Source organism: Onychomys torridus, chromosome 5 (genome assembly GCF_903995425.1).
Source record: "Onychomys torridus chromosome 5, mOncTor1.1, whole genome shotgun sequence".
Taxonomy (NCBI): Eukaryota; Metazoa; Chordata; class Mammalia; order Rodentia; family Cricetidae; genus Onychomys; species Onychomys torridus.
The window spans coordinates 58,019,958-58,042,316 of NC_050447.1; the positions used below are offsets into that span (position 1 = coordinate 58,019,958).

Consider the following 22,359-nt stretch of genomic DNA (forward strand, 5'->3'; position numbering starts at 1 on the left):
TGGCCAGCCCCACAGCACTGGTACAGAGGCTGAGAAGTCTCACATATGATGGGAGTTTTCAACTCCACCAACAAAACAGAGAGAGATTGCTCAGCTGGCAAAGTGTTTGCCATATAAGCAGGAGGACATGAGTTTGGTGCCCAGAACCAACATTAAAAAAAATGAGTGTGGTGGCAAATGCTTGCAATCACAGCTCTCAGGAGGCAGAGGCAGGCAGATGCCTGGGGCTTGCTGGCCAGCCAGCATAGCCTCCTTGTTGAGTTCCAGGCGAGTAAGAGACATTATCTCAGAAAAAATAAGTGGCCTGAAGAATGGCACCCAAGATTGAGTGCTGGTTTCTACATGGATCTTTGTGCATGAATGTGACCAAACACCCACATCCACTCACCACCATCACCACCACCACCACCATCACCACAACCACCACCAATCAGACACTAGGAGTTGGAGGACCAATGATTCTGAAACTCTGAAGTTCATAAAAGTCTGTGCTAATGGGAACATAACCTGCAATTAGTAACCCTCCTTCAGTTACAGAGGGAGCTGACACGGGGAGAAGTTGCTGCTTGCCAAAAGTCACGTAACTAGTCCAAGGTGATGCCTGCTGAGAGTGGAGTTTTAACAGGCCTCCCTAAAGGTGTGCAGGAGGGCTGGAAGGGTTCGAGCTCTTCTCCTGTAGCAATTAGCCTGGAGTTAGGGGATCAGAAATCTGCTCTAAACCCGGCTGTTAGGAAGGGAACCACAGGAGTTGGAAATCTACCTGGGACATTCAAGGAGCAGCCTGTGTCCTCAAGGATCCTGTCTCCTTGACTAAGATGGGATAGAGAAGAGCTTGCCTGGTGTTGTGTATTTAACAATCCTTCGTTCATTTACTATCCCGAGCTACTATTGTACAAATAATAGTCACAGTATACCTAAAATCACATAATCCTTTTGCCATGGAATTTTAATTACTATATATTAAGAAAAACTACAGACAGGGAAGACGGCTCAGTGGGTGAAGAATTCTCTGTGCAAGCAATAAAGATCGGAGTTCAGATCCCCAGTACCAGGTAATGGCTGAATGTAGCAGCATGTGTCTCTAATCCCAGTTTGAAAGACCATGTTTGATGTACTTCAAAGGCCAACTCAATGCCATTCATTTCTAAGTTCTTAGCTCTGTAAACAGGTGGATAATTTGTTTAAGAACCCCAGATTTCTAGGGGCGTCTCCAATGATTTTGCAGGCACATATATCGGATGAGAATAGGGGCAAGCAATTTTGGCGAGTAGGGTTTCCCTTTTAAACTCATAGCAGGCAAAGGTTATTAGGACAATGTATGACATCTGTATGTGCTTTTATCTCGGCGACTTTTACCGCCAAGACTTTGTAAAGCCATATAGCTTAAGGGATCTCCTCTGATTAGATCTAGAATTACTCACTAAAAAAGATAACCTGCTTCTAACAGCAACCTGTAATGTTCTAGCCAGATTGGTAATGGGTGATCCATTCTTTCTAAATGGTCCATTTGTGCATCTACGGGACGGAGGAACTTGGGTGTCTTTGCCAACTCTTTTCTTGAGCACGGGTTGGAAAAAGAGGGAGACTGTCTTACCTACTCGAGTCAGTACACGGGCGAGTGCTGGTCCAACAGGCAGCCCTTAGGAACCCAGCCTAGTGTGGAGCGGGTCCACCCCGCGAGCCGCGTCGCAGCCCACCGGGCTTGGCCCGATCCTAACAATGCTACCCTCGTGTCTCGGTGCTCGGCTCCAGCGCGCCTGCACGTACGTAGCTTGCACGTGTGTGTTGATATGGAGTTCGTGTGTGGACCCCTTAGAATATGCTGAAACCGATTTCGCAGAGAGGCGCCGAAGACAGGTCGAGAGAAGGTAGGAGCGGGTGCGGCGGGCTCCCCGGCCTCGGGGCGGGGAGGCAGCGCGGGCCGCGCAAGTCCCGCGCCCGCCGCTAGAGCCCCTCGTGCGCGGCTCGGCCCAGGCCCCGCTTGCCCGGCCCGGCCCCGCGCGGGGAAACACTCGAGCGCACACAATGAACTCCGAGGAGGCTGCGAACCCGGCCGGCCGCCGCGCCCGCACCATGTGAACCACCGCTCAGTGGGGAACGTCAACTTTCCCCCACGGGCGTCCTCTGCAGCCCCGCAGGCCCCGCGCCGCCGTCGGGCTGAGGAGACGCGGTGAGTGAGCGAGAGAGCGAGCGAGCGAGTGCGCGGGGCGGTCCAGGCCTCCAGCCGGCGCGCGACGCCCCGGCCGCCTCACCGGGCTTCGCCCCGGCGCGCGCCGAGGCGTTTTCTGTGGCGAAAGCCGCCGCCAACATGGCGCCCCTCGAGCCCCGAGCCCTCCGCGCCGAGCCAGCGGGGGGAGCCGGGGAGGAGGGAGGAGATGGCGGGGAGGAGGAGGAGGCGGCGGCCTGCGTCCCCCCCGCCCCCCGCGCCCGTCGCCGGCTGAGGCCCGAGAGGCGCCGGGCGGCGGGAAGGAGGCGGCTCCGGAGGGAGGGCCGGGCGCGGCGGCGGCGGCGGCGGAGCGGAGCATAATGGTGGGGAAAGCTCGGCGGCGGCGGCGGCGGCGGCGGGGCGGCTGGGCGGCGGGGCGGGCGGAGGCGTCCGTGGCCGTGGCGCGGCCTGCGCTTAGCGGCTGCCGGGACCGCGGCCTCTCGGGCGGGCGGCGGCTGATGGTGGCCTCGGGGACTGCCCCAGGCCGGTGAGGCCTGCGGGCTGAGAGCTTTCCCTCCGTCTGGTGCCTATTGCCTCAGGCAGCCGTGAGGAGCAGGCCCGGGTGGAGGCCGCGGAGAACCGCGCGCGGCCTACTGGCACCGCGAAGCCGCGGAGTCTTGTGAGCTCTTCCCGCCGGGTGCCCGCGCCTCCCGCCTGGCCAGGCCAGGCCGGAGGGCCCTTTGCGTGTAACGTGTGGCGGGCGGAGGAGAGCGATGGAAGCGGCGGTTCCCGAGACCCGAGACCAGCGGCCGTCGGTCTCCCGGGGCTGCAGGCGAGCGGGTTGCGAGGCTTCAGCTGCCTCAACAGGTCCTCCCAGCCGTCCTGCCGGATCAGCCGCCTTGTGCCCACGCAGAGCTGGGGAGAAAAGCTGATGGGGATGCTGCCTGTGGGGCTGTGGTCCGAACTTTCACTGGGGCTGTCTCCCCTCATGCCTTTTTCCTGGGCCGAGCCGAGAGTGCTTTGCGGTGTGTCCGTGGGACTTTGTCGTTGGTGTCTGTGGTACTTAGTGTTAGCCGTGTGTCCGTGGAACTGACTGTCCTATGTGGTTTATGAGTAGCATTCAGTGTCACAGGCAGTAAGCACCCAAGTGTCCTCCAATCTGTATAAACACCAGACTGTGCTGCTGCACAGCTGAACTGTGCGCTGGCTGTATCCCGGGAGGGATAAGATGTGCACATAATATCTAGCATTGTGTGCAGTTGTGTATGCAGTGTCTTTGTATAGGGTATCCAGTGTCATAAAGTGTCAGAGTATCTGGTGTTAATATGCTTTGCATGACCAGTGTCTTATACTGTGTACACACACACTACCTGATTTCCTGTAGAGTTGTATGCACAGTAACTAGTGTCACGTAGTATTTACACAGGACTCAGGTTAGTAGGAGTTATACACCATACCCAGTGTCTTTTGTGGTATGGATTCAATTGCTGGTTTTGTTTGGTGTGTACATAATGATTGGCATCGTTATGTTTTTGAGCCTGGAAGAAGTGGCCAGGTGGTACAGTCAGGGGGAAGTCACCCCAAAAGCAGTAGGCAGTTTGAGGGGTTTTTGTGAGTCTGTCTCACTCAGGTCCTCTCTGCTTCACCTGGGAGTTAAGTTTCCTACAGTCCATTGTGTTATATGCCGGCAAAAGCATTAAAAATAGTCACTGGAAGACGCAGAAAGTAAATGCTTTTTAAAAATAAAACGAGAAATGGAATACTCTTTAGCTTGATTAGTATGGGATACAAACCTCAAATGATGGGACAGTTGCCATTGATTCCGAGAGAGTGCCTGTTTGTACTCTAAAAGTTTGAGTGGTTTTTGGTAGGTAAGATGGTCTTTGTACTTTTTACAATCTCTAATGTGTTCAGTTCTCAACCTTCTTATTACTGCAACTCTTTTAATACAGTTCCTATGTGGTGACCCCCCCCAACCATAAAATTATTTCGCTGCTACTTCATAACTGTAATTTTGCTACTCTTATGAACCACAATGTAATATCTGATATGCAGGCTACCTGATAGGCACCCTCTGTGAAAGGATCCTCTGGCCCCACAGGTTGAGAATTGCTGGGCTGGAAGCAATGTGAACTTATGTACAGGCACATTATTACTTTCCTGGCCTTGGTTACGTTGAAGTCAGTTGAAGTTCAGCTACCGCTCTAAGATAAAAGGACAGAGAATCAAAGATCAGAGGACACGAAAAGTGATTATGATCAAATCAACTTTTCTTGTTGAACTCTGACTATGAGAATTTCTGTAGTTTATCTATCTTTTCCCATAGAGATTGTTCATGTGAAAACAGCATCTTATATTCTCCAAAGTGGACAGTTTGATTTTTGTGTTAGCAATCGCAAGGCATTTAAACAACTATACACGAGTGCTTTCTTTATAAAGAAAAATGGATTTAAAATGTTAGAACTATTCTTCAGATATCCTAAAGTTGGTGCTCTGGTAGATGTCTATTTGCATGTTTCTTTGAATGACATAGATTTATTTGAACCTTCACCCTTTTGTAACCCTCTTTCTATTTTCCTTTAGGATGGTTCTGATAGCAAATAATAGAGGAATTCATATCCTGGCATAACTTAATTGAGATGCTAATTGGAGTAAAGATTTTTGACATTTGTAACAGAGCTATCACATGCTGTTAGGACAGTGGTTGCTTAAAACCCTAACTAGCTGCTGGAAGATTTTTATCACTCTCTTTAGCCTTCGATTGATTGACCTTTAAAAAATACATCATTAAATCTAAGCAAAGAGAATGTGTCTCGGAAAAAAAAAAAACTCTCAAAGAGCAGTGAACCTTATTCTTTCACTGCTTGCAAACCTTCAATTCAACTTAACATTAATCTTTTTCAGGGTCGTTAATTTTGTTGTTTTGATTTAAGACCACAGACCTTGAGGCCCAGTGACTTGGGTTTGAGTCTCACTTGGGTCATCTAGTAGGCTCTTGGCAAATTACTCAACTTCTGGCAGATTACTAGGAAGAACAGGGAGGAACTGAGCCGGCCTCACAGTTCCTGGGAGTGTTAGGCCGTTTCTGAAGCAGTGCCAGGCTCACCGTGAGAACAGTGAGGGCAGGTTTGCACAGTGGAGGTCCTTACAGTGCATGGTTTCCTTCTTGATGTAGGGTGTATAGAGAGCCACAGCTAATACTCCCATCCTGGTGTCTTGTGTTGCTAGTTGAAGTCTAGCTTGGAGTTATCTAACATGGAAGAAAGATGCTGTTTCCTGTTCCTTTAAAATGTATTTAATCAGTTTTGTTGATTCAGATACAAGAAAGACTGCAGATTATATACTCATATATAGTTTATAAAAGGTGCCTATATGTGGGTTACTTCCCAGAAGTGGTCATTTTGGCATAGGTCAAGTATCATAGGCCTGGCTTAGAAAGCCCATTAGCTTAGAGCATGGGTCAAATGAAATCTGAGACCTCACTCCTCATTGTTTTGAACTTTTGTTTTCGGTGGTGGAAATTATGTGTAAAAATTTTATAGATGTATTGTTATTGTGTGTGCATATGCATAGTGTATATGGATGTGCATGCTGTGACATGAGTGTGGAAGTCAGAAGATAACTTGAAGGAATCCTGGGGAGGGAACTGGAATCAATAGGCTTTTGTGGCAAGTGACTTTACGGATAGAGCCTTCTCAGCCATCTGGCTGGCTCACAACTTTCTAGTTTTAATTTTGATATATTGCTACTTTGCTTCTCTCAGTTACACTTGCTGCTGTTGTCCCCCTGCCCCTTGGTTTTGTTTACAAATCATATAGAATAGAAAGAGGGATTATATATATGTGTGTGTGTGTGTGTGTGTGTGTGTGTGTGTATTACTATACCTAGCTCCCTGAAGCAATTTTAATGATGATTTTTGTTTGTTTGTTTGTTTTTTAATTCATCACTTCCCAATCCCTGGTATTTGTCATCCCTGACAATAGTAAATAGCTGAAATATACTATGAGAGTTCCTGTAACTGTTGGCTCTAATTTGATACTTTGCTCGCCTACATTACCCTATCTCTAAACTTTCAGGTTGTGTGTTTTGTGTTGTGTGAGGAGCAAACCTGCAGAGAGCAACCACTGCTGTCCTTTCATTAGTTCATTCTGGAAACAAGTTCCACCCTCACCCACAGTTTTCCTAACTGCTGTCCTAATAGTTGACAAGAGATGGAGGCTAACTGGTTTCACTCCCATGTGGCGAGCTGCTTGTCGTGCCTGTTCTCATATTATCCCAAGAAGTGTAGCTCAGTTATGCTGTGGTGCCTGGGGGTTCTAGGACCTGTGCCTTCCTAGGGTTCTCTAGTGAAATGTTTGGGACGTGCAGTGTAATCACAGACGTGAGTAGCATGAGAGTAGAACGTTGTCTGCTGTGTCTCCGACTCTGTGCAGCTATTTACCTACACTGGCCACTTAACAAAGGATAGCCTGTCCTCTTTAAAGTCCGCAGTCTTTTAGCAGTGGGAAGCTGAGTTCCTTGTAGCAGTGTGCTCCCCATCCTCGCATTCATGCCGTGCACTGGAACCCTTGCGGGGAAGTGGCAGTCCAGGTGTTTGGAGAAAGATGTGATCTGGACCATTAAAGGTCAGGAAGTCCTGGGCTGAGGGCTGAGGGACAGGAATGGAGGCTGCAGAAAAGCAAGCATCTTCTAGACATTCCCCGAAGAGCAGTCTTCCTGAATGTCTAAACCTGTGCATGAAATGGGGACCATTGGAAGTTGTGAGCAGAGGGAGAGAGGGAGGGAAATGAGCCTGCTGCTATTGACGTTTTTCCACTTAGAAAATTCTAGTTAGTTTCCACTGTGAAAATCTTCTATAAGAATCAGAATCAAAATTACTGCTTTGTAAAGACAAAGCAATAATCTGTAAAGTAAAACATACATTTGAGCATTTAAAAATGCTTGCCTAGTCTATTAAAGTAGATAAAACTGTTAGAATTAGCTACTTAACAATTGGACTATTAATAATAGGTTAGTCAGATACTTAATTTTCCATTTTTTGATGATGCCTTCTATTTGAGAATAGTTTTCTGATTTTTAAGTCATGTTCTTTAAAGGGAAGTTAGTGTTTGGGACAATATTTTCACAGTGAAATGCAGGGTAAGACCTCGGGGTGCGTTTGATAAGAGGAGTAGAAATCCCTTATGTCCAAGTGCTTAAGTGACTTATTTACTGACTTTAGGTAAAACTTAAAAAAGAAAAAAAAAAAGGAAAGAAAAGTAGACAGTAGTAAATACTGTTAGGTCAGAGTTTTTAGACATTTAAAAGTTAGACCAACTAGTAAGCCAGAGCCCACATCTTTAACCCCAGCACTTGAAAGTCAGAGACAGGTAGATCTCTGAGTTTGAGGCTAGCCTGCTCTACAGAGTATTCCAGGACAGCCAGGGCTACACAGAGAAAGCATATAAATGAATGAATGATAGACTAGTATCTGTTTATTCCTCAGCTATGGGAAGGATTGATTTATGGACAGGCCACATCGGTGAATTAGAAAGTGTGTGTTGCTGACAACTTGTCTAATTTTTTGTAAACAGTATTTTAGAAGCAAATTAGTTTTGTTTTAATGCATACTTTAATAAGTTAGTCCATAGTTAAGCATCACTTAAGACTGCATTGAAATGTTATATTGTATTTTGTATAAAATATGTATAATTTTGGTATATTAATTAATACATTGTTTATTGAAACTTTGCTATGTGTCAGATACTTGCTGGATTCTACTGAATTAAAAAAGATTCCTGCTTGAGAATTTAGAGTAACAGTTACCGAGCCAGTGAAATAAAATGTAAAGGAAAAGTAAGGGCAAAGTGCTACAGTGAAGACCAGTTGAGATACATTGTGTTTGAGTTGGGATTCTTGTGAGGTCTTGTAGATGTCTTATCTATGCTAGTTTGTAACCTCCAGATATACTACAGGAATTATTTGTGGTTTCTAAAAGCTACTTTCTTATTAGTAACACTCCTCTGTTGAAAAGCAGGGCTGGAGTAAACACCAAGCACATGTTTCCCCAGATACTATCTGAGCAGGTAAAGAAAGGTAGACTCATTCCAAGTTTTTAGTGCTTTCCCTAACTATTTTGGTCTGTTAAGTACATTTAAAATATAGCTTAAAAAATGGAGGATCTTGCCATGCAGTGGTTGTGCACGCCTTTAATATCAGCACTCTGGAGGCAGAGGTAGGTGGATCTCTGTGAGTTTGAGGCCAACTTAGTCTATAGAGGGAGTTCCAAAACAGCCAAGGCTACACAGAGAAACCCTGGATGGGGGGATGCGGGGGGAGGACCTTTTTTCCTAGTTTCAGCACTTGTAATGTGAACATGAAAGGTCTTTGCAGATTTTAAAATGAGTATCTGTTGAGAGTCTGTAACATAATATTCTCATTATGGGTTTTGAAACATTTTAAAAATCAGGATGACCCTAACTGGGCTCAGTCATTTGACCTTACACATTAAGTTACTTTTTTTGGTTGTGAGCCTAGCCTTTAATGGCTGAGCCATCTCTCCAGCCCTACATTAAGTTACTTTAAAAAAAAGATTTATTTATCATGTATACAGTGTTCTGTCTGCATGTATACCTGCAGGCCAGAAGAGGGCGCCAGATCTCATTACAGATGGTTGTGAGCCACCATGTGGGTGCTAGGAATTGAACTCAGGACCTCTGGGAGAGCAGTCAGTGCTCTTAACCGCTGAGCCATCTCTACAGCCCCCATTAAGTTACTTTTTTTTAAAAAAAAAAAGTCTCCTTTGTAAGCAGTTTTTGGGCAGCTGGCTTTCCTTATAAATTTGGCCTATGCAGCACAGCAGTGCTGGCCCTGTTGTCTAAGGTGTGGGTGACCCAGCCCAGATGTTGTGAACAGGGGAGGCTGCCCTCATTACTCATCTGACATTTGGTGGCATGGGCCAAGGAAAGATGCCTCCCCCACCCCCCATCCCTGCCCATCAATATATGGGACAGGAAGAAGAGCTGGCCCTGGGGTCATGGGAGCGGGAGTGCAGTCCCTATCCCTTACCAGCTGCAGTCCTACAGAGCTTTAGCCCCTGTACCTCACCTGGGCAACACAGTGGAGCTGGCCCTGAGGCGTGGGAGAGCCTACACTGAAGGCTCCTGAGGAGAACTGGCCACGCCCCTCACCCATTGCTGCAAGGGGTGAATTAGCAAGCAGTGTTGGAGAGCTCACCCTGGTGGTGAGGATCGGCAAGAGCTAGAGGGCTGATCAACTTCACAGCGGCTCAGGCCCAGGACCACCCCAATATTCAACCCCATCTATGATCTGCTGGAGCACAGATCCAAAGTGGCAGGATCTTCACAACGCAGGGCGAGGGCCCAGTATCGACAGTGTAGTAGAAACCAGAGGCATCAAACCAGACCAGTGACTCTTTGCAATTAATACTTTAACCTAAAGGTATATGGACGAAGGGGTTTACTGCGTGACTCACTGTGTCACACTGCAACTTCTATGATGAGAATTTGAATTTTTTCTTTGGTCATAAATTTTGTTTTATAGGGGGGCAGCCGCAGGGGCTGAGGGCAGATGCAAAGGGATGGATGGGGAAATGAATGGGATCAAGATGCATGATGTGAAAGACATAGAATAAATAAAAGGAAAGTTAAAATAAATATGGCCCTATAGCAGCACCTTTTTATATTGCCATTTTTTTTTAAGGTGTAAGTGAGCATTTCCCATAGTAGGCAAATTATATACTCCATGTATGCCTCACAGCAGTGTCTTGTAGTACTGTTTCATAATAAGATAGCAGGCCCTGAATGGTGGCTCCTGTTGCTTAAGGTCACAGAGATATGATCAAATTGATTTGAATGCAAACTTATGAGCACCAAACATTCAGTTAGTTGTTCTCAATCTCTCCAAGTTCCAGTTTTTGTACTGATTCACATCTCCCTGGAACACTTTATAAAATCTGCAAAAACAGAAAAGTACATAAGCTAGGAATGTGAGACCATGCTCACTTGAAAAAGCAGTAGTTGGAAAGAAAAGATTATTAGAGAACTGATAATCAGAACATTCCATAAATAAAGTTCAGTTTAGTTCCAGTTTCTTTGTTAATGACAGCTAGTAATCTAAGAACAAGCATAGATAATTGGTTCATTTTCTTTCTGTTGCCATAGCAGCTCATATTATGGAGATACAACTTGGCTCAGGTTCAAGAGTAGTGAGTGGGGATACTTAAATCTTTATTTTAGTGTTTCTAGCAGGAGAAACATGCTTGAAAATACTTGGCATGAACTGCAGTGCTAAAGTCTTGCTGTCTTAGGAGGGAGGGAAACCTTTGTCTTGGATCTTAGCCGTTTCTCAAATGGCTTAGTTCATTTGGACTGAAATTCTACCTTCTGGAAAGCTGTTCTGCATGCTAGCCCTCAGATTTCTGCAGGGTGTCATCTGCCGTCCACAATGGAAGGGTGTGATTCCATGAGAAGCACATGCTGTCATGAGATGAACAACATTACAGCATCCAGAGTCACGTTCTCCAGGCTGTCATAGCAGTGATGCGGCAGTGGGATATTAAATATGATTTTCTCATTTAGTAGCTATGGAGAAGTTTTCAGAAAGGAACAGTCCCTTAATGAAGGCTAATTATGGGGAAGCTTTCTCAACTTGAAAGCTATTGGGGTTTTTGTTTTTTTTTAAGTTTGATTTTTGTCACTTCTGGATTTATCTGCTTAGCATTCTTCTGTCTCCAAACTGCATCTGAAAAGCACTATTTGAGAGAGCAAGTCCTTATTTTTTAATTAGAATTTTATGTGAAGCCCTTTGTCAATTGACATAAAGTTTATCTATTTTAACTGCTTGGATTTTACAGGTAAAAAAAGTGAGACTAACCTGTTGGGGGGTAGTTTATCATTGGAGATGTATATTAAGTTAAAGTGAAAAAAGTCTAAGGCAACTTTTCTACTGTGTTCATAAGTTAGGATTTTTTTCTTATATGTACAGAACTATCAAATATTATCAAAATGATGAAATTTTTATTTTAAAATTCCTACATACTTTACCACTCTGCATGTCTCTCTCTCTCATATATATATATATGTGTGTATGTGTATGTATATATATAAAATCTTCTACATGTGCTAAGAAGTTGCTCACTTCTGATTGACATTGCAGATGCGAAATTATCATTTGAATCATTCAAAATAAAGATTTCTTAGAATTGTTTAAATAAAATTAGTTTTTCTCACCATGGTAGTTAAAAGCGAATTAGATATTAGTTCAACTCAAAGTTAGACTTTTCTTTTGTTCATTTGTATATTTTAAATGCTAATAAGGATTATACTATGTAACTCTTGCTTAAATTAAAACTGGAACCTCTCCTTTTTTCTTAAATGTTTTAGTGTGATTTTAAATGACTGTGGTATAGGACTCACATTAGGAACCAAGAATAGTTTATCATACTGGCAATCAATCGTGGTATGTGCACCTTTGGAAAATGCTTTTTGGGATAACTTACAGAAAATGATATATCTTCGGACCTTTAGCTCTACTTCTCAGAAATTGTTGAAGAACCAGATCTGCTAGGAGTGCATGCATGAGGCCCCAGGTTCTATCTTCAGAGCCAAAAATCAATTAATTGAGTATCCATAGGTACAGAATAATCAAGTAGCCTGAAAAATTTATCGCTAAAGCAAGCCTGAAGTCTTTCTATGTCTCAGAAAGAGAAATATTGCCACTGTACTAGATCTGGAAGATGACTGTCTGAGAGTTAGTACTCCCTGGTGGTCTCAGCTACAGTTGTAGTCATCAGTTACTGTGCACCATATCTGGGGATAGAGGCGGCTCAGAAAATGGGTTCCATGCTGCTTGGATGTTCCTCTAATATGCATGTAAAGCAGCAGCATTCTTGTTCCACATGAGCTCTCCAGGATTCCTCGTTGCTCAGGTTAAGAGCATGGTTTCCCTAGGACATGTCAGCTGTCTTGGGTGTTCGGCTTTCAGTAGTGTGGGCATCTGAGGAAGCATTCAAGCTCTTTCTTATTCTTTTGGCCATCTCCCTCCTCAGCCCTAGCCTTTAGTTATATATGCTTGAGGGATTCTTGTTATCCCCCTTCATTCCAGGTCCTTCCCTGTAGTTTGCTGTACCCACATGGATTGTAGGAGTAGTTCCTTTGAGTATCTGAAACGTCTGGCTTACTTTCTTTGCTCTGGAAGAAGTCTCTGTTGCAGCAGCCATGGTAGCCATGTTTGCAGGTTCTCCTCCACAGCTGTATTGTCACGGCATTCTGAGACTTCATAGGATCCCAGGAACTAGGCAGTACTTGGTCATTTGCACAGGTGTTATCTGATTCATCTTGAATATAGTATAGTGTTCATACTCTTCCTCCAGCTCCACAAAAGTCAAGGTGCATGGTAGATGTGCTTCAACTCAGCGAGACAAGGAATTGAGGACCAGTACCACTTTCTATAACTGCACTCATCATAGTGTGGCAACCTTTTCCTCTTCTGACTGTATGGTGCGGCCCATTTACAGACCACTGTCTTCTGTAATTATGCACAAAGTTCTGATTCTTTCTCTAGAGGGCACCATGTCATATTTTTGTATTCTCATGCCCCCCTGCCCCACCATTCTTGAAGCCAACCCTAGCTACCGTCTCAGTGGGCAGAGACACTGCCATTGGGAAGTAACATGCTTTACTGCAATCTGCAAACCTGCCTCCATCTGTCAGAACCATACCTGTGTTCTGTGTAGCATCCACTCCAGAAACTCCTTCCTGTTTTCTAAGTATGTTGTCCCCCTTCCATTTGCTTCCAGATAATAATACCAGAACACTTTCCATCCTTACCAAATAAAGCAAAGCAAAGAAATAAAACCAAACAACAAAAATCTTTACTGAATTCTATGCCCATTTCTGTGGGTTTCTTTTCGGTCCTTCACAAATCTCTCTCACCTGTAAATACTCATCTAAAGCATATCATTCTTTTCTCTGCTTTCCTTATTCATCAGCAGACCCTGCCCCCGCTGCTTCCATTTGTCACCAGATAGGTGACCCCTGCCGCCAGCAGCATGGAGATTGCTGGCCTAACCCCTCCCAGTGCCCCTGTCCTTTGTTGCCTTAGTCCCACGCTTTCTGTGCTTTTCTTTATAACCTTTCAGCAGCTCTCAGAACCCTTCTGCAGCCGGAAATTGCAAAGGATTGGCATCATGCTCTGCACCAAGTCTCTAATTTTTCCCTGACTGACTTCCTTCAGAATCACATCCCTGGTTATGGGTTCAGGCGACCAGCCACGTGCCCTCAGCTTGAACAGACAGAGCTCGTTGGCTCAAGCCAGTATTCAACTTTACATTCTTACTGTCTCATAGTCCTGGAATCCAAAGGGAGGATGCACTCTTAAGTAGCTCAAAGGACCACTCTTCCTTTGTTTATTCTGCTACTCTCAGCATATGCTTTATTCTAAGGCTAGTCCCCTCAAGGTGGCAGGGTAGCCACAGCAGTTTGGGGCATCACATTCAGACCTAGCACTATTTGGAGAACAAAACGACCATTTTAAGACATTTTAGAAATTTCGATTTCAAAGTACCACTAACATCCATCTCTCGCCTGACTGACAGGGCAGTTGCTGATTTTCTGCAGAAAGGGACAGTGGGATTCCCAGGATGGCTGAAGACTAACCGTTTGAGGCCCGTAGCTGCTGGCAGTTAAATCATTTAATCAAAAACTCTTCAGTGATTTCACTTTCCCCTTTGCATCCTACGTGCTTTATAGTGACTTACAAAATTTCAATAAACCAGTCCCTTTTCCCACCTACAGTCTTTCTATGGTGTGATCTCACTGGCTTACACTAGAAGATCCTGGGGGTCTCTGAGTCAGTGTCCCTTCTTCAGGGAAGCCTGCATTGATCCTGAAGTGAGGTCACAGAATGTGACCTCTTTCCAGTATAATTAGCTCCCAGAGTCTATACACAAAAATGCCCAAAATTGTGATTTTGTATGAACATAGGTTGATCAGTTGATTATTTATTGTATTTTTGAGTAATTGAGAAACAATGGTACATAGCTATAAACTGCCCTTCACAAAACCAAGCAGGAGTAAAGCCAATGTTGGGTATGCTCAGATAGCATTTGTTAGTTCACTGGGTCACTGTTTTTTAAATGTTGGTATCTGTAGTGTACTTTTCAAAGAATGAAGTCATAGTACTGCATAATTACATGTAGTGTCATCTTACTATTTTGATATTTGTGCATTAAATTCTGGGCCTGTCTCAGTTTATTTTTTTGGTTGTGGACCTAGCCTTTAATAGTTTAGCCATCTCTCCAGCCTCTGTCACAGTTTATATGGGAACTAATTTTATATTTTATCAAGTATTACACTTAATTTCACATAATGTCACTTAGGAGAGGGGCAGAAAGACTGTGACAGTCTAATAAAATAGCATGTTTCTCAGACAGTAGAATGCTCATTAGTTATCTTGCCCCAAACAGCTTCAAAAATAGTGAAGGAGACAGTCTGGGAAATGTAGTCCAAAGTGCAGGCAGTTTCCCAGGTTTACCTTGGGCTTTCTTGAAAGTGGTATGCATGTGAGCTAGATTAGTGCTTTCCTAGCAAGATTTAGAAATTAGTCAGCCTGTGGGCTGTGGCCCCTTTTAAGACAGAATTGTTTTAGAAAACAGTATGCCTTCATAAGACACAATAATTAGACATATTTAGTTGCTTAGGAGACTTGATTTCTTTTCTTCTCTTCTAAACTTGCAAATTCACACCCCCACCAACTCCAGGATTCTCCCTAAATAGACATTAGCAGTCAACCATTGCAAATGAGTTAGAAATGCAAAATGGAGCCAGACTTATGGTGGCCCTTTCAATGGTAGGTGTCTTAGTTAGGGTTTCTGTTGCTGTAAAGAGACACCATGACCACAGCAACTCTTATAAAAGGAAACATTTAATTGAAATTGGATTACAGTTTCAGAGGTTTAGTCCATTATTGTCATGGTAGGAAACATGGTGGCATGTAGGCAGACTTGGTGGTGCAGAGGTAACAGAGTTCTCCATCTTGATCCACAGTCAACAGGAGACATTGTGTCCCACACTGGGTATATCTTGAGCATATAAGAGACCGCAAAGCCCACCCCCACAGTGACACACTTTCTCCAATAATGCCACACCTCCTAATAGTACCACTCCCTATGAGCCAAGCATTCAAACAATGAGTCTTTGGGGGCCATACATATTCAAACTACCACTCTAGGAAACACATTTTAGCCAAATCACAGCCCAGAGTACTTTGAACCCCAACTGTAGGACAGTGGTAGTTGGCAGTTAAACCCTCATATGTTGTCAGTGTCTGCTGTTGCTATGTGCACTGTTACCTGACACTTCAGATTGTGTGCAATAATTGTAAGATTTCAGATTATATTTCATGCTTCCAAAAGTGCTATACATTTTAAGATAATTCAATAAGACAATGCCAAAACTAAAATAAGATGGGAACTTGTGTTCTTCAGACCTGCTCAGGAGTTGACTGTCAGCTGAAAGCATGCTTTGTGACTCCGGGTGATGTTGCTGTTGGTGCTGCAGGGGGGAGCCCTGGTGACATGCCCCTCAGCCCTGTGTGTTTGCTCTTTGGTCTAGAAAATACTGGTATCATGTCTGAGTACTTTGTCCTCTTTCTTGTTCATATTCTTGACAACAAAATGAAACACTGTTAACCTTATAGTGTATCTGTTATATAGAATGGTCATTGAGAGTATAAATTATGGTAATTTTCATGTAGTTAAAAATAAAAAAGTTCATTTTTGGTCTAATTTCATAAATTAAATTGTGTTAGAATTATTAATTTAAAAATAAAAGCTAATTTATTTGAAGATGATTTGAATGAAAGGTCAGTACTAGTTTGGTTAGTGACAGCTGTTGTATCTAACAGCTGACTCACTCCTCCCTGTTTCTCCCTCTAGTACATTCATCATGCTATGGATAATGTGTCCCAGGGAGTCACAGTTCTGAAGCACGGAATTGCTGCTGCCCGCTTTAGCTTTGAAATTTAATATTACACAGTCAGAAAATTATGAAAGGTCCTTCCTAAAAAACTGTTTGAGAAACAAAACATTTGGTTAATTTGGTGTAGACTGGAGTAGTTGCCACATAACACATGACTGACTAGTTAAATAGACTTGAAGAACATGCCAGCATGTTCTGCCTCTTAGATTTCTAAGTTCCTGGGAGGCAGGGGTTATTTCATCTCCGTTAATTGTTGGGGATTCTTTGGAGATTGTAACGTCAGAGTGATTCCTGGTTCAGACAGGGGGACTGACTACTCAGAGCTGACTGTGGCTGGCTGGCAACATTTCAGAAAGTTTTCATTTCCTTCATACACCTCTTTAATGTGGTTTCAGAATGTTGATACTGTTAAAGTACGGTTATTCAGCGTATTATTTTATTATCCTGTAACTGATCTCCACCACATATTCTGTAAAGGCACCACAGATTCCTACCTGAGTGTAGGCTGAGATGCTGCTCCACTTCTGAGAATCGTGTGACCTAGACAATTCTCATGTTGAGACCCCACGGTGGGCACAAGAAGCCCCTCTGAAATTTAGTACTTTGGCTGACAACTCTTGTTTGGGACAATCCAGTTATTAAAGAGTGCATTAACAGTATACATATACATAACAGTATAACAGGTATGGATAGTCCCAGTACCATTTAGCCCAGAGTGTCCGAGAACTCATTATGTGGAACAGACTGGCCACCAGCTCACAAAGATCCCCTGCCTCTGCCTCCTAAGTGCTGGCATGAGAGGTGAGCCCCACCACCACCTGGCTGAATTATTTAATTTTTTTTTTTTTTTTTTTTTTGAGCTGAGGATCGAACCCAGGGCCTTGCGCTTGCTAGATAAGCGCTCTACCACTGAGCTAAATCCCCAACCCAAATTCTTAAATCATGTATTTGGAAAGTTCAATTTTTAGAAAATCATACTTTTAAATTGGGTTAAATAAATTATTAGTATATTTTAGTGTCTTATTTATACAAGTCATGTACCTGTAACTTGCTAACATTAAGTCTTTATTGCTGTGGGTTTATGACTGATTTTTCTAGCATGTATGTACTACATGCTTTAGTTCCTGTTGTTTTCATCCGTTTTCTTAGGTTTCACGGCCTCTTCTTCCAGGTGTGCCCTTCTTGGTTCTCACTCCTCGCCTCTCACTCCTCCTCGTGACTGTGTAGCACCATCAGCTGCTTGTTCTGCTCTTTAGCACATGGATTCTGTTGCCTGTTGTTGTTTTTACTCTTTTTTGGGGGGGGCCCGCCACCCAGCTCCCAAATAAATCACACAGGAGGCTTATTATTACTTATGAATGTCTGGCCTCAGCTTGGCTTCTTTCTTGCCAACTTTCCTTAAATTATCCCATGTACCTTTTGCCTCTGGACTTTTCCCGTTCTCCAACTTCTGTAAATCTTATTCTTACTCCATGGCTTGCTGTGTACCTGGTCCCTGGAGTTCTCCTCCTTCTCTGGCTGCTTGCTTCTCCCCTCTTCTAGATTTCTCCCTCTATATATTCTCTCTGCCTGCCAGCCCCGCCTATCCTTTCTCCTGCCTTGCTATTGGCCAGTTCTTCATTAGACCATCAGGTGTTTTACACAGGCACAGTAACACAGCTTCTCAGAGTTAAACAAATGCAACATAAGCAAAAGTAGCCCACCTTAAAGTAATATTCTATATTGCCCTCTCTTACCTTCCACTAACCATTCAAGCTTGTTCACCTGTGCACATAAGTATTTAAATATATATACCTCATGGAAGTTTAGGGCTAGGTTCTGCACAGAAGATGCAAAGTATTAATCATTTTGAGCTTGGCTTACTTTGCTTAACATAATGATTTTTAGCTTAATTTCTAATGACAAATATTGCTGTTGCTTTAGCTTAAAAGCTTTTAGTAAGCAAAACAACAGCAACAACAACAAAACAAAACAAAAATCCCTATCTGCCGATTTTCAGATAAGAAACAGTCAGTTTGGAAACAGACTATGTTTCCTATGTACATGAGAGGCAACATGCATACAGAGTGAGGCGTTTCTGGTGGTTTAGTTTGAATTCTCATAAAGCTCAAGATTATGATTCTGAGGATTTACTGGAAGAAAAGCAAAAGATAATTTAAGAGCTAAATTAAAGTTATGCAAGAGTTGTGCTCTGTTAGTGTTTTGGACGATGTAGGGATGACTTTCTCGAAGGTCTTCAGAGCTCACTCTGTCATTCTGATTTCTTGACTTTGATGGTAGCCCTGAGAGTTTGGGATGAAATTTATTTTTAAATTGAAAATTATAATTTACACTATGCACTGCTAGTTTCTGTTATTAAGGTTAAGTTACTTGAACATTTGTTATGTAGATCTTAGAATTTGAAGAAAATGATGAGATTTAGAATGTATTACAAGGGGTTGGAGAGATGACTGTTCCAGAAGAATAAAGTTGGGTCCTGAGCACCCATGACTAGTGGCTTACAACTGTCTGTAACTCTAGCTTCAGCTCCAGAACATCTGATGTCCTATTCTGGCCTCTGAGGGCACCTGTACATGTGCACAGTGTCGTCCCGTCCCCCCCCCCCCCCGACACAAACACATAATTAAAAAATAATAAAAATAAAATGAAAAATATAAGAAAACATATAGCATAGCTGTTGTTACATCACAAGAGTCATAATCCTCTCCACCTTTGTATGCTTAGAAATGATAGTAATTTGTGTGTGTGTGCTTGTGTGCATGCACATATTCATGTGTGGACAGTCTTTTTTTGTTGTTGTTTCATTTTTTGAGACAGGATTTCTCTATGTAGCCATGACAGTCCAGGAACTTGCTTTGTAGACCAGGTTGGCCTTGAATTCACAGAGATCTGCTAGCCTTTTGGCTAGCTTGACCTAGGGATCCACCTGTCTCCACCTCCCCAGTACTGGGATTACAAGTATGTAATATAGATGTAATATATGAGTTTTGAGAATCAAATTCAGGTCTTCAAGCTTGTGTGGCAAGCTCTTTACCAATTAATTGAGCTATCTCCCCAACCCCATTACTGTAGTTTAATTTTTAAAGTTATTAATAACCAAAGCAGGCAGCAACTAGTGTGTGTGTGTGTGTGTGTGTGTGTGTGTGTGTGTGTGGAGAGAGAGAGAGAGAGAGAGAGAGAGAGAGAGAGAGAGAGAGAGAGAGACTTACTTTGTAGCTCTGGCTGTCCTGGAATTTACTTTTTAAAAATATTTATTTATTTATTTATTATGTATGTAGTGTTCTGCCTACATGCCAGAAGAGGGCACCAGATTGAATTGTAGATGGTTGTGAGCCACCATGTGGTTGCTGGGAATTGAACTCAAGACCTCTGAGCCATCTCTCCAGCCCCTGTCCTGGAACTTATAAAGTAGACAGCAGCTAGTGTGTGTGTATGTGTTTTCTTACCATGTAGCTCTGGCTGTCCTGGAACTTACTATGTAGATCATGCTTGCCTCAAACTCAGATCCACCTGCCTCTGCCTCCCAGGTGCTAGGATTAATGGCATACACCACCATGCCCAGCTAATAACTAGTTTTTAAAAAGGTAGGTGCAAACTGCCAGAGAAAGGAAGGAGAGACACACCTAACACTCAGCAATTATTTTTGAAAGTACTTTGTTGATAATTATTAATAATTGATTTGATCAAGTAAGATAGCAAAGATTGCATTTTGACACAACCTCTCATTGTAGCAATAAAAAAAATAGCTGGTTTTATTTAATTACTGGCTGCCCCAAACTGCATTTAGGCAGTGCTGTATAAGTGGCAGTGTAAATGTTTTTACCTGTGAGAATGTTGGGGCTGAGTAAGTGCATGTGCATTTTTGCTGGTTATTGCCACATTCCCCTCCACTCACACTCTGATTTTTTCTTCCCATCATTAATGTGGAGAAGGCTTGTTTATCTACAGTACTAACAAGAGTACATTGCCAGATACCAGTTTCATTAGCCTCATACTTAGAAATGATACACTAAGTGTATTTTAAAGTTTCATTTCGCCAATTGTAAGAAAAATTAAGTATCTTTCCATATGTTTATAACCTGTTTGCAAGCTTTTTCTGGTTTTCACCTTATGTTTTGCTCATTTTCTTCTTCCTCCTCCTCCTCTTCTTTTTTGGCTTTAAGAAAAATGTAGAGTTTCATTAAATATTAGGGATCTTAGTCTTTCATTTGTGGCGTAATTGGCAATGTTTCTTATCTGTTTCCTTATCCAGCTTGCCATTTAACTCTTTTGCCTTATGTGCCTTTGGTCTTGCATGCTACATTCCTTCCTTCCTTCCTTCCTTTCATTCATTCATTTTTATTTTTTGTTTTTTCTCTCATATATTGCATTCCAACCTCTGTTTCCCCTTCCTCTTCTCCTCCCAGCTCCTTCTTCAACATCCCTCTCCCCTAGATCCACTTTTCCTCCTTTCCCTTTAGAAAAGGGCAGTCTTCCCAGGGATATCAACCAAACATGGCATATCAAGTTATAATAAAACTAGGCACATCCCTCATATTAAGACTGGATGCAGCAACCCAGTAGGAGGAAAAGGGTCCTGAAAGTAGGAAAAGAGTCGGAGACAGCTCCTGCTCCTACTGTTAGGAGTCCCACAGGAACACCAAGCTACACAACCATAACACATGTAGAGGATGTAGGTCAGGCCCATACAGGCTCTCTGATAGTCAGTTGAGTCTCTGTGAGCCCTGCTTAGTTGATTTTGTGGGCCTTTTTCTCAGGTGTCTTGATCCCGCTGCCTCTACAATCCTTTCTTGCCCTCTTGTGCAGTATTTCCCAAGCTCTGCCTAATGTTTATCTGTGGGTCTCTGCATCTGCTCCTATCAGTTGCTGGATAAAACCTCTCTGATGATGATTATGCTAAAGCTCCTGTCTACAAGTATAGCAGAGTACAATTAGGAATCATTTCATTGACTTTTATTTTGTTTAAACCCAGTCCTGTTTGGTTCTATCCTTAGTTTCTGGGCTATCCAGACTCTGGTTCCTGGCCCTAAATACAGTGGCGTGGGCTCCCTCTCCTGGCATGGGTCTCAAGTTGGATCAGCCATTGGTTGGCCACTCCCACAAGTTCTGCATCACCTTTACCCCAGCTCATCTTGTAGGCAGGACTAATTGTAAGTAGAAGGTTTATGGCTGAGTTGGTGTTCCAGTCTCTCCACTGGAAGTCTTGCTTGGTTACAGAAGATGGCCAGTTTAAGTTCCATATCCCCCATTACTAGGAGTCTTCACTAGGTTCACCTCTGTGTATTCCTGGGAGTTTCCATTGGACTAGGTTTCTGCCTTGCCACTTGAAAAAAAACAAAAACAAAACAACAACAAAAAAAACTTTTAGATTTTGTGCTTTGTTTATGGTTCTTGTTGCTGACAGTTCTAGTTAGATTTACCAGCCCTTCTCTAACTTGCTCTGCTTCAGGTTTTTGAGTCACAGGAACCCCCCCTCCCCCATGCACACTCTTTGACATTAAAGGGCTTTATGCTGTCTATTACTTGACAGTCCTATTTTTCTGACTCTTGGCTGGATTTTTCATTCATTGTTTTGTTTTAATATTATTCATAACTACATCACCTGTGTCTCTTGCAAGAAGTAACTTTACTTTTTCAGTTCTTGTTCATCTGAGTAACTTCTTGGTCCTCTGCCTCTTTAGCATGTGCTGTAGGCATGAGCCCCGCCACTGCTCCTGATTGTCTTCTCTGTGTAGTGTTCAACAGGGATGGAGACAGTAGATACACTTATCTCTTTCTTCATAGTAGTTGAAAATTCCAACATTTTAACCATCGGATATTCTGGTAGCTTTGAGGTCAGAATGTGCATATTAAACAATCATCCCTCAGTTCTTATTTGTTTAATGGTTGTTACACAAATTTGTGCTGAATTCTGTACATTTTTTAGCATCTGTAAAGGTGATAATATTCTTAGTTTTTCTGATATCCCGCTAGATTTTCTAATAGTAAACATCATTGCATTTCTAGAATAAAACATCCTTTTATTTTTTATTGTTTTGTTTGCCAAAATTTTATTTAGGATTTTTTCATAATCTTGGCTAACTTGTTGGATTTTCTTTCTAAGCTGTTTGTATGTTTATTGGTATAAGTACTTGTCTGTGAGTCCAAGGGAGCTGACTTTCTGCTCTCGGGTTACAGTTACTCTTGCTCTGATGTGGATGGGAATTTTTCAGGTCTACTCCCAGAGCTGCTTTC

At 43.1% G+C, this 22,359-nt stretch overlaps 1 protein-coding gene across 11 annotated transcripts in view; it reads left to right on the forward strand.

Moving 5' to 3' along the window:
• The first annotated feature begins 1,781 nt into the window (after window positions 1-1,781).
• Window positions 1,782-22,359, forward strand: part of Zmynd11 (zinc finger MYND-type containing 11) — a 92,763-nt gene continuing 72,185 nt past the window's right edge. For 3 of the 11 annotated variants that reach the window (XM_036187376.1, XM_036187377.1, XM_036187380.1), the window contains exon 1: window positions 1,877-2,170. The gene's annotated coding sequence lies outside the window, so the exon portion shown is untranslated. The other 8 variants (XM_036187371.1, XM_036187378.1, XM_036187379.1 and 5 more) reach the window with 6 other exon arrangements.